The sequence below is a fragment of the Rhinoraja longicauda genome, chromosome 3 (assembly GCF_053455715.1).
Source record: "Rhinoraja longicauda isolate Sanriku21f chromosome 3, sRhiLon1.1, whole genome shotgun sequence".
NCBI lineage: Eukaryota > Metazoa > Chordata > Chondrichthyes > Rajiformes > Arhynchobatidae > Rhinoraja > Rhinoraja longicauda.
The window spans coordinates 28,552,513-28,567,929 of NC_135955.1; the positions used below are offsets into that span (position 1 = coordinate 28,552,513).

The 15,417-nt window shown below is 41.3% G+C and overlaps 1 protein-coding gene across 10 annotated transcripts in view; it reads left to right on the forward strand.

The window, feature by feature from the left end:
* The window catches only part of trpm3 (transient receptor potential cation channel, subfamily M, member 3), a 394,480-nt gene that overhangs the window by 132,671 nt on the left and 246,392 nt on the right, over positions 1-15,417 (forward strand). The window lies entirely within an intron of this gene.

Consider the following 15,417-nt stretch of genomic DNA (forward strand, 5'->3'; position numbering starts at 1 on the left):
TGTGACAGCACTACCGCTTAACAAACACACACACACACACACACAATTATAAACAGGCGCTGCTGTTACTCGCATGGAAGTGTTTTCCTCTGGTCGCTGCACAGTTCACGACGTGCACTGCAGCGGAGATCATTGTTAAAGTGACGAGTTAATTCATAAATGTCATTACTTAAAGCTCCGGGGTCCCCAGTGAGGCAGGGGAGAATAAATCCGTAGCAAACGCTGCGCTCAGTTAGGCTGGCCAGCAAAACACAAGGAGCAAATTATTTCTCTGTCAGCTAATAAGTGCTATATATATATATATTTAAAAAACCCGACCTGGGTGTCGGAATTCCCACTTGCAGGCGTGGCATGCCATGGAATAGTTGTGCATCAGCCATATAAGGGGTTCTGGTTTAGCAGTCAACAATTCTGCTGCAGAATCTTTGACACCTGAAGGTGCAGTAAGATACTTTTATCGCCCTTTCAGTATGTACCGATAATGGGACGGTTGTACTGCAGGAAGACTGAGCCCGTCGCTGAGCTCATTTAGAGAATAAATATTAGCTGGATCTGGGGCATGTGTTAATTGTGCTTTTTATTGCTGGTCAGACTGGGGCACAATCTTTTATCATTGTTGACACAGCGTAAGGAGTGCAACATACATGCATGGCAAACCTTTTTTTTTAAAGCCTTATTAAGATGATCGCTGAATCTTTCTAGCAATATTGTGGCTGTTAATGACTTTTCATAATTTCATTCAATGCAATTCGGTGACAAACCTGTGTGAAGTGTGGGTCCGGTCACTGGGTGTGTGGGTTGGGGTTTTTTTTGCACAATTTGGGTTGATTGTAGTGACTAAGTAAGATGCAAAATGCAGGTCTCGAGTCAGCTACTCAACCCCAGAGTGGAATGCACAGAATGCCGGAAACCGTTAAGTGGATATTCTGCCAAAATGATGAACCGTTGAAGTGCGAGATGAATGCATTTTCTGTCTTCTCTCAAAGGAGGACTGTGCGTTGTGAATGTGCCTGAACACGTTTAGCAAGTCCATTCGCATCAAATTGACGACAGCTCCGATGAGACAATTGGAGAATCGGTGGTGGACTTTGATGTGGACATACATGGTCCACTTTATGGCAACTGGTGTCCTTAACTGTTGACAATGCAAAGAGAGACAGAATTCTACCCACCAAGTTCCTCAATATTTCACCTGAATCTGGAGAATACAGGGAGCTGGAGCTTTAGACAAGAGAAGAAAAAAAACCCATAATTGACGCCACCAACTTCATGTTGAAGCACACACATATCTAGTCAGATGTAAAGTTAATAAACATTTTGCAGAACAGATTCGCGCCACTCACCCAAACTGCTCCACCTACCCCTCACCCTGAGTGTTCATGCTCTTTGTGATGCCTCTGCCATCCTTCCTCATCTCATTCCATCATATCAACTTCCATTCTTTTCTCCTTTTCCCAGCTTCACTTAAATATATTCATTCTATTCACCTAATCACTCCCATTGGAAGTGAGATCCATATTCTCCCTATAAATTGTTAAACTACAACAAGTTTGGATCATCCAACCCAAGTTTGAGTTTATGCTGAACACCAGCTGTCTCCCATACCTGTTCAATTTTTGGTGACTAGTTTACAGTTTTTACCCCCCCCCCCCCCCCCCCCCCCAGAAATGGAAACAAATAGAAACACTTTCTCACTCTTCAATCTGCACGGATTATCCATTGTAGACAGAGAAAGAAAGACATGGGTGCAGGAGTAGGCCATTTGGCCCTTCCAGCCAGCACCGCCATTCAATATGATCATGGCTAATCATCTAAAATCAGTACCCCATTCCTGCTTTTTCCCCATATCCCTGATTAAACTGTTCTAATCAGTTAATGGATAAAACGACAGAAAATAATGGGGAGATCGGGGTGGGATGATGAACAGCATAAAGCTAAAAGACTATAGCAATATTTGTTTAATATTCCTTTAAGGATGGCACACTGGCACAGTTTTAGAAATGCTGTCTCACAGCACCAGAGACCGAGGTTCAATCCTGACCTCGGGTGCTGTTGGTGCGGAGTGTGCATGTTCTCCCTGTGACTACTTGGGTTTCTTCCGAATGGTCTGGTTTCCCCCCACACCCCAAAGACGTGCTGGTTTGTACGTTAATTGGCCACTGTAAACTGCCCCCTGTCCATCGGTGAGAATCTGGGGAGAGATAATGAGAATTGGGAGAGAATTGAAAAAAAAGGATGTATATAGGAATAGTATAAATGGGTGTTTGATGGTCAGCATGTCTCAGTGGACTGAAGGACCTGTTCCTGTGCTACATTTCTTTAGTGGCCTGACTGCAATGTTTACATTCCAGAACGAGCTACATCTTTAGCTAAAATGTGCCAGAACAGTTATATCACTGACATCTGCCAGCAACTATGGAAAATTGCCCAATATCATGTCCACAGAGAGCAGGCCAAATCCAATTTGGCTAACCAACACCCGATCAATCCACTGTGTCATCAGTAAATAGATGGAAAGTACAGTTGACAGTGCAATCTAGCAACACCGACTCACCAAGAACCTGCAGGTTGATGCTCAGTTTGAATTTTCCCATAAAGCTGAATTCTAGAACAGTATTTAGTGGAATAAAGAAAAGAGTAAAAATGAATAACAAGAAAAAAAATTCTGTTTACGGTTAACCATTTCAACCCTAGGACAGGCATGATGTGTGTTAGAAAGTGACCATCTCCAACAAGAGAAAATCTATCTTTTACTATTTAACGACATTACGAGGCATTGCTAAGATTCACCATAGACGAGAAACTCAAACAGACCAGCCGCGTCACTGCTGTATTTTCAGGAGCAGGTCAGAGGCTGGGTATCCTGGGTGAATGTTTCATTTCCCGACCATCGCAATGCCTTTCCATCCTGTGCAAGGCACTGCGTTGTCTGCGGAGGTCCCACTCCCACAACACTCAAGCAGCTTAATGCTGTCCTGGACAAGGCAGCCCACTTGGTTGGCAATCCATTCACCAGCCTAAACATTTCATTCCTTTTATCTCCAGTGCATCATGCCTACCATATGTTCGTTGCGATTACACTGCCAGTACCTAAACCTTACCCTAAACAACTTATCTTTTGATTACTTCTATTATCTGCAAATCAAAGATGTAGCCATGGTGTCATTAACTCTTCATTAACTATTTGGAGTAGTCTTTGTTGCAAACTTACTCTGGCACCATTCCTTAACTCTACTATATCAAAACAATGTGCTGTCTCCTGCCCTCAGAATGATCAACTTTATTAATTTGACCACTATCTTCTATCCTGCCTTTAAATTCACTTGGCCCATTTACAACATTACACTTCCCTTGATCTTTCTGTCTCCAGCACAGGTGACAAACTATCCACAGACATTTACTACAAATCCACTAACCCGTGCAGCTACCTAGACTACATATCTTCTCACCCTGTCACATGTAACAACACTATCCCATTGTCTCAGTTTCTCTGTCTCTGCTGCATCTAGTCATGATATGAGGCTTTCTGTTACAGGACTTCCTTTTTAGAGAAATGTAGCTACATCCCCCCTCCAGTGTGATTATCCTCCCTGTGTAATGTGGATATCCTCATCCACATCTCTTCCATTTCCGCACTTCTGCTCCCACTCCAGCTTCCCCCAGGCAATACTGAGGTGGACTTCCCTTGGTCCTTACCTTTCACCCCACCGAGTCTCTGCATCCAGCACATCATTCTTCCACCAGCAACAACGTCATCCCACGTAAGCTGCATCTTCCCCTTCCCACCACTTTCTGCTTTCCACAGGAACCACTCTCTTCATGACTCCCTGGTTTGCACATCCTTCCCCACCCATGGCCCCCACCCTCCTCCCTCTCCAGATACGTTCCTAGGAGGTACAATACTCACCTCCATCTAAGGATTTAAACAGGTGAGATAGAGATTCACTTGCATCTCCTCCAACCTCATCTATTTCATTCCATGCTGTCGATGTAGCCTCCTCTGCATCAGTGAGACCAAGGCTTGGATGGAGTGGATGTGGAGAGGATGATTCCACCAGTGGGAGAGTCTAGGACCAGAGGTCATTGCCTCAGAATTAAAGGATGTTTCTTTAAGATGGAGATGAGGAGAAATTTCTTTAGTCAGAGGGTGATGAATCTGTGGAATTCATTGCCACAGAAGACCTCTGAAGACTGTGGAACCCTAGTCAATGGATATTTTTAGGTCAGAGATAGATTCTTGATTAGTACAGGTATCAGGGGTAAGAGGGAGAAGGCAAGAGAATGGGATTAAGAGGAAAAGATAGATCAGCCATGATTGAATGGCAGCGTAGACTTGATGAGCCGAAAGGCCTAATTCTGCTCCTATCATTTATGAACTCATGAACTTATGAAGTGCAGACCAGGTGACCACTTTGCTGAGCATCTGCACTTTGTCTGGAATAGCCATCTGGAGCTGCCGGTTGCCAGGTAGTTTAATTACACTGACTCGCCTGTCCTCAGCCTCTTCCACTGCCAGGGTCAGGTCAAACACAAATTAGAAGGGCAACACCTCATATTGCACCTTGGTGATTACAATCCAATTACATGCACCTTGAATTCTCCAATTTCAGATGACTTGCACTCCATCTCTATTGCATTCACTTTCCTTCTGATCTATCCAGGTCCTCTCATACAACCCCTTCAAATCCCTGCCAGCTCTTATCAGCCAGTTTCTTTCTCTTCCCCTTAAACTCCACCAACTGGGTCACTATCCCCTTTCCCTGCACCTGTTCCCTCTGCCCATCGTCCCTCCCTTCTTTGGTTTCACTCTTCACCTTCCTTTCTTATCAGATTATTTTACCTCTACTCATCACCTCGGTGCCTCTATCTCTATCTCCATCCTTCCTTCCCCACCTGACTCCATCTCCCGATCAGCCCTTCTTCACCTGGATCCATCTATCGCATGCTAGCTTTTGCCCCACCACTTCCCCTCACCTCTTCTTCTGGCTACCTCTCCTTTATCCTTACTCCTAATGAAGCGTTTTGTCCCGAAAATCATCTGTCCATTTCCTTCCACAGATGCTGCCTGACCTGTTGAGTTCTTCCAGCAGCACATTTTTTTCTCCAGATTCCAGCATCTGCAGACTAATGTGTCTCCATTGCAGTTACTTGGCTGGGCTGCCTTAACATTTCCTCTCAAAATCATTTCACACCATCCTGATTTGCACGTAACTACTCCAATAATGGCATTTTGTCTAAATCCTGGAATTCCTAACTCAACAGGTCATGAATTGTCGTAGCTCAGAGTAGGGGACCTTTTGTATGACCTTCTTACGAGCAGCAAGGGAGATATAATAAATACTGGTCTTGCCGTCATGACCCTATCATGTAAATGAATATAAAATGGAATCTAAATATGTAATATTCAAGCACACGCGACAACGACTTCCCAACTTCCATTGCATCCAACGAAAAGGTACGGAGACATATTTGAAGAATGGCCTTTGTTTTTAGTTGGATCATCTCCACTTGGATGTCAAGGTCTTTGTAAAGCTGGGGCATGTCCGCTCTGCACTCCTGCCATATCCTGAGAAGACAGTCTGTGGCAGTGTTTCGTGTGAGTGGCATGGGTCCCTTCAAAGATGGAGCTGCAATATGATGATTTACATTTGTCTTTTTGCAACTGTGAGCTTCTTGCAGAAGTATTGTGTCAGGCGAGGGACATGAGAGCAAATATTGTTCATCCAATGGAAAGCAGATGTCGATGCTAGAAATCTTGATATAAAAATGAAAGATTCTGAAAATACTCTGTGTGGGAGCTCTGGTATCTTATCCCAACCGGAACTGAGTATTAGATGCTTCAGAATGTAGAGTGCCTCTTTCCATCTCTATAATATTCAAACGAGTAGATTTTCAGTGTCAAAGACCTATTACAGTTTTTGATTGTATCATGGTTCTCTTGTATGAACTTGATGCAGCGGCAATTTTGCCAGCCTTGCTGAACAAAAAAACATCACCTCCATCCATCCATCCCACCCGTTCCGCTGTTCACCCCCCACCATTATGCTATCTGCCAGACCTGGCTGTTCCAGTGCTCAGCACTCTCAATGTCTCTGCCACTTAGATATCTTCAGAAGTAGCCTTAATTAATAATCTGATAATAATAATAGGCTACTGCTCATAACATTGGAACCAAATATTCCAATCAACCAAATCATATTCCAGAATTATTACCATTATTCCATATCCATACTTCAACATTTGAATTCTTTTCCTATCAGACTAAACCTAATGTCCATCACCATAATGGGAAAACAGTGCGTGAAGTAATTGTTAGTGTATCTGGCATATCCATCTCTCACACATTTAGGACGAAATTAGGCATTTTGGGCAGTTTTCAAATTAGCAGGTCAAGTGATTGTTGAAGCAGAACATGAAGGCACATGGAGGTTTGGATGTCTGAGCGCTAACTAATCCAACAGGGACTCAGAGTCAAACACAATAATGAGGTCAGTCAATTGTAGAAAGTACCTCGTTGGATATAGCAATCTTGTGGTTATGGTACTGATCCAATTTCTCGGGTCACTTTTGTGAAACCGAGTGCAGGGAGGCTGTTAATTCATGAATCAGCCACAGACTGCTGCCATGGGAGATGGCAGACAGTGGTAACAAGTTCACTGTGATGCTTTTGGGATAGGGCCACCATCGGTCAGGCCTCTGTTCATCACAAGTGTGAAGCAGGAGGCATTGTCTTACCAGGTGCATCCACCTCTTATCAACCGATAATAAAAATCATTGCTTTGGTATTCTTTTTCTTTTTTCTAGCATTTGGACAGAGTAAATAGTAGCGGAGTAGTGGCTGTATGCAGCTCCAACACACATGAAGTTTGATAGCACCTAGGGCAAAAGGACCTGCTAGATTGGTACCCTCGTCGCTACAAGTTGCACATTACCCTGACCTGGAAATATATCACCACTGCTGGGTTTGAATCCAACAAAGTTCAATCCAACAACTCTCTGGAAGTACCATCATAGTTCACGTTGCAGTGATTCAAGAGGGCTGGTCTTGGATAATTAGGGATTATTACGGAATGAATAAATGAAAGAAATGTGTATTTGATGAAATCTACCATTATTTTCATTTGAGCAGATTTGCTTGCTTTTTTTCAATGTTGTTCTCATGTCAGGGGGTTACTCTGGAAGGATTTTAAGTTTAATGTGAAGTTTAAGTTATGTGATTTTTTTTAAATCCCCAAAATGAACCTGCTGTCCTAACACATCCTCTACATCAGCAGCAGCTAATATCTTGAGTGCATTTAACAATTAGTAACGTATGTTGGAAAATGAAGGAAAGGTTTGATTGATCACAGGCCTTTACTATCCTTTTTATCTTCTAAGCTTAACATAGAACAGTACAGCACAGGAATATGTCCTTCAGCCCATAATATCTGTGATAAACATGATGCTAAAATAACTAATCAGAGCAATAAAATGGAGAAACAAAGAACTGCAGATGCTGGTTTACAAAAAAAAGACACAAAGTGCTGGATCAGACAGGTCAGGCAGTGGCTCTGGAGAGCATGGATAGGTGACATTTCAGGTTGGAACCCTTCTTCAGGCTGATTTTGTTCAGGGATCACACGGGGGGGGGGGGCAGTGGGAGAGGGTCTCCCAGAACTCCTGTCAGAGAAAGGAGAACTTTTTTTAAAATAGGCATATCTTGAGAGAGCTAGATAGAGCTCTTAAGGATAGTGGAGTCAGGGGGTATGGGGAGAAGGCAGGAACGGGGTACTGATTGAGAATGATCAGCCATGATCACATTGAATGGCGGTGCTGGTTCGAAGGGCCGAATGGCCTCCTCCTGCACCTATTGTCTATTGTCTATTTTGCAGTGGAGCAATAACATGGAGAAACAAGGAACTACAGATGTTGGTTTACAAAAAAAGATGTCAAGTTTTGGAGCAACTCAGCAGGTCAGACAGCATCTCTAGAGTACGTGGATATGGGACATTTGGGGTTGGGACCCTTCTTCAGTCTGCAATTCATCTGTCTGCACATGATCCATCTGTCTGCACATGGTCCATATCAATTTCAAACTTGTTTTACCCAATTAAGTATTTTTGAAATGTAATCAATATTGCAACGCGGGAAATAATGCAAGAATTGATCAAGTGCATCCTAGCACATTTTGGGCAGTTGGGGAACAAATTGTGGGAACACTGGCAGAGATATTTGCACAATCGATAGCAGTAGGTGAGGTGCCGAAAGACTGAGGATGGGTAATTTTGTGTCTCTAAGAAAGACAAGGGATACAGGCTGATGAATCTAGCATCAGTGCATCAGTGATTGGAAAACTACTGGATGGGTTTCTAAGAGACAGGATCTGCTTGCATTTGGAAAGGCAAGGATTAATTAGGTCAAATCGGCATGGTTTTGTGCCTCTGAAATCACATCTCGTGAATTTGATGGAGTTTTGTGAAGAGGTGACTGAAAAGATAAATAAGGGCAGTGAGTATGATAGATGTTGTTTACAAGGACTTCAGCAAGGCCTTTGACAAGAAAAACCTCATCGTAGGCTGGTCCAGAAAGTTTGATTGAAAGGGGGATCCAGGGTGAAGTATCCAACTTGATAAAAAAATTAGCACCAAAAAAAAAGGAGAGAGGGTGGTGGTGAAAGGTTGTTTTTCAGACTGGAGGCCTGTAACAGGTGGTTGCCACAAGGATAGGTGTTGGCTCCACTGTTGTCCGTCAACTATATTGACAATTTGGGGATGAGAATGAAGGTGACATGGCGAGTAAATTTGTGGATGACACTAAAATAGGGGGTATTTAAGAAGACCATGTAATATTCCAACAGGATCTTGATCAACTGAGCCAATTGGCTGAAGATTGGCAGGTAGCATTTTATTCAATAAATATGAGGTGTTGGTTTTTATTAATTTATAAGTCACAGGAACAGAATGAGGCATTTGGCCCTTCAAGGCCACTCTGCCATTCAATCAGGGATGATCTATCTTCACCTCTCAACCCCATTCTCCTGCCTTTTCCGCATGACCTTTGACATCTTTACTAATCAATCTGTCAATCTCTGCTTTAAAAATACCCAAAGATTCAGCCTCCACAGACATCTGTGGCAATGAATTCCACAGACTCACCACCCTCTGGCTAAAGAAATTCCTCCTCATCTCCTTTATAAAGGTGTGTCCTTTTATTCTGAGGCTGTGCCCTCTGATCCTAGACTCTCCCACTATGGAAACATCCTCTCCATATTCACTCTATCCAGGCCTTTCACTATGCATAAGTTTCAATGAGATCCCTCCCTCATCCTTTTAAAATGTAGCGAGTACAGGCTCAGAGCCGTCAAATGCTTGTTATAAGTTAACCCAATCATCCCTGGGATCATTCCCCGTAGATCTCCTCTGGGCCCTCTCCAACACCAGCACATCCCTTCTTAGATATAGGGCCCAAAACTGCTCACAGTACTCCAAATATAGTCTGACCAGTACCTTATAAATGAATGCTAACATTGCATTTGCCTTCCTTACTACTGATTCAACCTGCAAATTAACATTTTGGGAATCCTGCACCAGCACTCCAAAGTCCCTTTGCACCTCCAATTTCTGAATCCTCTCCCCATTTAGAAAATAGTCTATGCCTTTATTCCTATTACAAAAGTGCATGGAGGTAATCCCATTATACACAGTGTTATCCGTACCTGGAAACAATTAAAGCTTACGTTAAAATTGAGTAAATTATCTGTTTTCCTTCCTATTGCGAATAACCCTTCTTTTAAACCGTCTGTCTTAGATAGAGGATTTGCTCAATGGAAAAGTTATGGAATTAAAAGGGTGGGAGATCTTTATCATAAGGGAACTTTTCTTTCTTTTCAGGATTTACAGCAGAAGTACGGATTACATGTTAATAATTATTTTAGATATTTACAACTTAGAGATTATGTAAAATTACACATGCAAGAATATAAGTTCAGAGGTCCAGAAACACTTGATGTATGCCTGAATCGACATTATAATTCAAATAAATTAATATCCTTTATTTATAACACTCTCCTAGACACTAACATTCCGTCATCAGAATCTTATAGACGAGCATGGGAGGACGAATTGAAGCAACTCATAATGCAAGATATATGGGATGAAAGTTTACAACATATACACCAATGTTCATTAAATACTAGACATTCCTTAATACAATTTAAAATAATACATAGGTTACATTATTCGAAGACGAAATTAAATAGGATTTTTCCTAGTATCTCTCCTATTTGTGATAAATGTCAATTTCAAGAAGCTAATTTAACTCATATTTTCGTAACTTGTATAAAAATGCCAAACTTCTGGTTGGAGATTTTTAAAATAGTTTCTAAAGTTATTAACAAGCAATTGGATATGGATCCAAAATTAATTATATTAGGATTATCAGAACATACCACAAACTTTACAACAAGTCAGGTACATTTTCTTGATTATAGTCTAATAACTGCGAAAAAATTAATACTTAAATTTTGGAAAAAACCAATAACCCCCACAATTAAAATGTGGACTACGGAAATGACAGAGACCCTGCATTTGGAAAAAATAAGATTTTCCTTAATTGACAAACCTGAGTTATTTTTTAAAATATGGTCTCCATTTATTGAATTTTTAGAAAAGTTTGGCACAGGACTAAAATAAAAATTTTAAATTAAAAGTTGAAACTTGAGTTAGGGGTTGGATGTACAACTGTGGTTATTGTCTCCCGGATCTACTCCCTTTAATTTTTATAGTTATATCTTTTTTTTTTAATCCTCTTAGTCTCTCTTCCCAAAAGTTTATAGTTTTTTTTTGTTTTTTTTTTCCTTTTTTCTTTATTTTTTTTATTTTCTCTCTTTAAAAATTAAAAAATTGAAGCTATGTAAGAACTCTGTAACAAATGTGTCTTTTATTTCTATTTGTACATATGCTTTTCAAAAATTAAAAAAAATAATAATAATAATAAATTTAAAAAAAAAAAAAAAAGATTTAAAAAAATTTAAAAAGTGCATGACCGTACACTTTCATCCAATATTCTATCTGTGCTAGTATCTCCCCTCTAACACCATAGGCTCACATCTTGTTTAACAGGTCAGACAAGCCAGGGCAGGACTTGAATGATAACTGGTTGGGCCCTGGGGAGTGTTGTAGACTAGAGAGATCTAGGGTTGCATGTACATCGTTCCTTGAAATGGACAACACGCCAGACAGGATGGTGAAGGCAACATTTGGTGTGTTTGCCTTCATTGGTCATGGTGTTGAGAAAAGAGGTTGGGATGTCGAGTTGCATCTGTACAAGCTATTGTCATTAAACTGGAAAGGATTCAGGAATGATTTATGAATATATTACCTGGACTGGAGGATTTGAGCTATAAGAAAAAGTTGGATAAACTAGGATTAAGGATCATGGCAAAATCACTTTCACATTTTTCAAATCTGTTGCTGGCAAACTGCAAATCTGTTTATTAAATTTAACATTTCATAAAGTTAGAAAATGTTGGATTCCAAAAGTCTCTAAACTTAATAAACATAACTAACCAGATATTAATTACATTTTAAAACAGCATATTAAATTTGAACAAGCTGTATTTACAATTACAACCAGCTAATAACTTAATATGTTGAAGTACAAACATTATTTATAGAAATTAAAGCTAAAGAGTGAGCAATCAGGTTGACTTAGTGAAAATGTCAATTTATTCATGTGATGTAGATATCTCTGGAAGGGCAATATTGTTGCCCATCCCTATTTGCCCCAAGAAAGTGTTGAAGAGCCAACCTGAACTGCTGTTCAGGCTGTGACTATTCATGTAACAACCTTTGATTCTGAAAGCCTACGTTGCCCCAACTGGCTACTAATAATTTAAAAAGAAAAAGTATGAGGCTGTGGTGATGTTTTTTCCATTTGTCATCACATCCATTTTTTACCACAGTAGAGCCTCTCGAGACCACCTGACGGCCTGTCAGAAATTGATTTTTGCTACCTGACTGGATTTTCCAACCCAAACATCCTTCGGCGAAATTTAGGTGTGCACAGCATTATGATGAGCTGTCTGCCAAGATGTGTCAAACCTGCTGCAAGTTAGTATTTTCCCCTGAGAGAGAGCCCGGTTCCATTTTTGCTCACCTACGTCTGCATCAGAAGATAATGTCACTCCAGAGACAAGGCTACAAAATCCAAACTGACGCTCTTGCTGCAGTGCAAGGGAGTGCTGCACTTATGAGAGGTGGGATGTTGAACCAAGACGCCACCCCACGGCACTATTTCAAAGAACAAGCAGTGTTCTTTCAGTTCCACGGTCAAAATATAATCTCCACTCACCATCGTTTGAAATAAGATGTTTCCACTCGTGGGAGAATCTAGGACCAGAGGCCACAGCCTGAAGCACAAAAGAACGTACCTTTAGAAAGGAGATGAGGAGGAACTTATTTAGTCAGAGGGTGGTGAATCCTTGGAGTTCATTGCCACTGATGACTGTGGAGGCCAAGCCAATGGATCTTTTTAAGGCGTAGATTGGAAGATTCTTGATTAGTACGGGTATCTGGGGTTATGGGGAGAAGGCAGGAGAATGAGGTTAGGAGGGAGAGATAGATCAGCCATGACTGAATGGCAGAGTAGACTTGATGGGCCAAATGACCTAAATCTGCTCCTATGAATTTATGAAGATTACCTACTAGTGTTAGCATTGGAGATTGCAGTGCACAAACTGACTCCCAATTTCGTAAAGGAGAACTACGACCACACTTTAACAGAGATCTATTCATTGGTTGTGAAGCACCACCTTGAGATTTTGAAAGACATTACATAAATGCGCATATATGTTCTGTGACGGCAATGTAAATTTGAGTCTTCGCTGTGTCGAGGAATGCACTGGGAGCAGGACATTTTTCACGGCAGCCGTTTCATCCCTTGTGCATATTTAAAACATTACTCATTAAATATTAGAACGGACCAAATCTCCAATACAGCTCATCCTCTTCAATGAAACAATCAATGATGTAATGAAAAGCTTCCGGGAGATAATTATCTTAAAGATAAACTGCATCAGGATTCTGCGCTTAATTTCATGCAATTGTGTGCACCCATCACTCTCCCGGTTCAGTGAGCCACCTTGCGCCCAGAGGGCAAACGTTCTGCCTTAAAATTCATGCCCTTGTATCAAATCCCTCCTTGGTTTCAGAACTGCAACCTCTTCCCCCCATCCGCCTCCTACCACATCAGCCAAACGACCACCGACATCTCTCTGTAAAGTTCCCTAACCCTCTCATCCTCTAAAATAGCTGTACTCTTCTACTCCTACTCTGATTTGAATCGCAACCCCACTGCCAAGTGTTTCGCTGTCAAAACTCTGGAGCTTCCTCAATTGGCTGCTTCACTTTCCTCCTGTAAAATGAACGAATGAATGAATGAATGAATGAATAAGTTTATTGGCCAATTATGTACACATACAAGGAATGTGCCATGGTGCTCTGCTCGCAAGTAACAACACGAACATACAGTAAACAATTAAGAATAAAGCATAAAAACATTAAGAATACAACATTACAGTTTAAACATGTGAGTGAAATAACCCAGAGCATAAAGAGACTACAGACTTTTGGTTATTGAGTAGAGCTACTACTCGCGGGGAAAAAAAGCTGTTTTTATGTCTGGCTGTGGCTGCTTTGACAGTCCGGAGTCGCCTTCCAGAGGGAAGTGCTTCAAAGAGTTTGTGGCCAGGGTGAGAGGGGTCAGAGATGATCTTGCCCGCTCACTTCCTGGCCCTTGCAGTGTACAGTTCGTCATTAGGGGGAAGGTTGCAGCCGACAAACTTCTCAGCTGATTGAACGATTCGTTGCAGTCTCCGGTTGTTGTGCTTAGTAGCTGAGCCAAACCAGACCACGATGGATCCATAAACGCCACCTTTGCCCAAGCTTTTGGTCACCTGTCCTAATGCCTTTCAGAATTTGTTTTTGATTGTTCCTTGAGATTCCTTGTTATGTTAAAGGTTCCTTATAAATACAATTTATTGTTGGTTCTGAAATTGTTATATTTCAATGGTGAGTACACCTCAAAAATATACTTTATTGGCACTTTGTGATATCCTAAGATAGCAAGTGGTGCCGTGTAAGTATGACCTGTATCCCTTCCTTTATTTTCATCCTAGGATCTCTTCCGGTGCTTCCTTGCTCCAGATTTCTTTGTGTAGGGAACCATGGAATGTGAGCCATAAATATCAGTTCTTGAAAACCTGCAGAAGCCCAGTGGTCATCTCTCTCCTATCTTCTGGATAAACCATGCTTCTTCTCCACGCTGTGCTGCTATTCCATCATTGTTGGTCCTTTGGACCCTACCTGATCTCTGCTATTTAGTGTCACTTGTTCTGAAACCATTCTGATAAATATTTACATTCTCTTTTTTATAAATGTCTTTCAAATCCAGCTTCATCTTCTAGAGGTAGATGGGGTGTCATCAGTTTAGTTTTTAATTCTCAAGGCAGTGAGAGTCGCAGACAAAGTTGTTCATCTGCTGTTGATTCGCCTTGAGAAAGTGGTGAGAAGCTGCCTAGTGATTTGATGCAATCTAAGGGCACCCTAGGGCTATTAAAAATCAACTACATTGCTATGGGTCTGGAGTCATCTATAGGCCAGACCGGGTAAGGCAGCATGTTCTCTTCCTCAAACTGAGTGCAATATCTAAGGGTGTGCAAGTAGAAGCAAACTCGGAAATCCATAAGTTGCAGTCACTGATCCTTGCTTCCCCACAGTGTGCATGGCTTTGAATCTTTTTCCAGTGTAATCCTCAGAAAGCTGACTCATTTCTCTATTTGTTTCCAAACGACTTCACTGAACAAAACTCTAAAATGCAGTGCAAGTGTTGGCATCCTGAGTCGTTATTACTGCTTAGCAACCACGCTGGCCCTATAAACTAACGTTTATACGTGTGGGCTGTAATTCCCTCAGATAAATACTTTAAAGAGGCATTTATATTGTAAAATAATGAAAGTGTGCTTATTTGCTTCCATGTAAATCTTCAATATATTATATTCACTTTGTAAATATATTTTTGTAATTTGGATAAAATTTGTTCCATTTGCTTCCTGGTAGGTTGACTGGTGGAATTCTTTGATATATTTGGCTATTCAGCAATTAATGATATCACTGTTACTGGGATCTTGTACAATCTAAAAAATACACAAACTGCTGGGCAAACTTGTATCTGTGTATCTGTGGGGAACGTGGATAAGGCAACCTTTTAGGTCAGTACCCTTATTCAGACTGATTGTAGTGGGGGGGGGGGGGGGGGCAGTGCAAGCAGGACAAAGCCTGGCAAGTGATAGGTGGATATAGGGTGAGGGTTGGATAGGCAGATGGTTGGACAAAGGCCAGAGATGAAAACACAAAACGTATAAGAGGATAAGGATAGAAA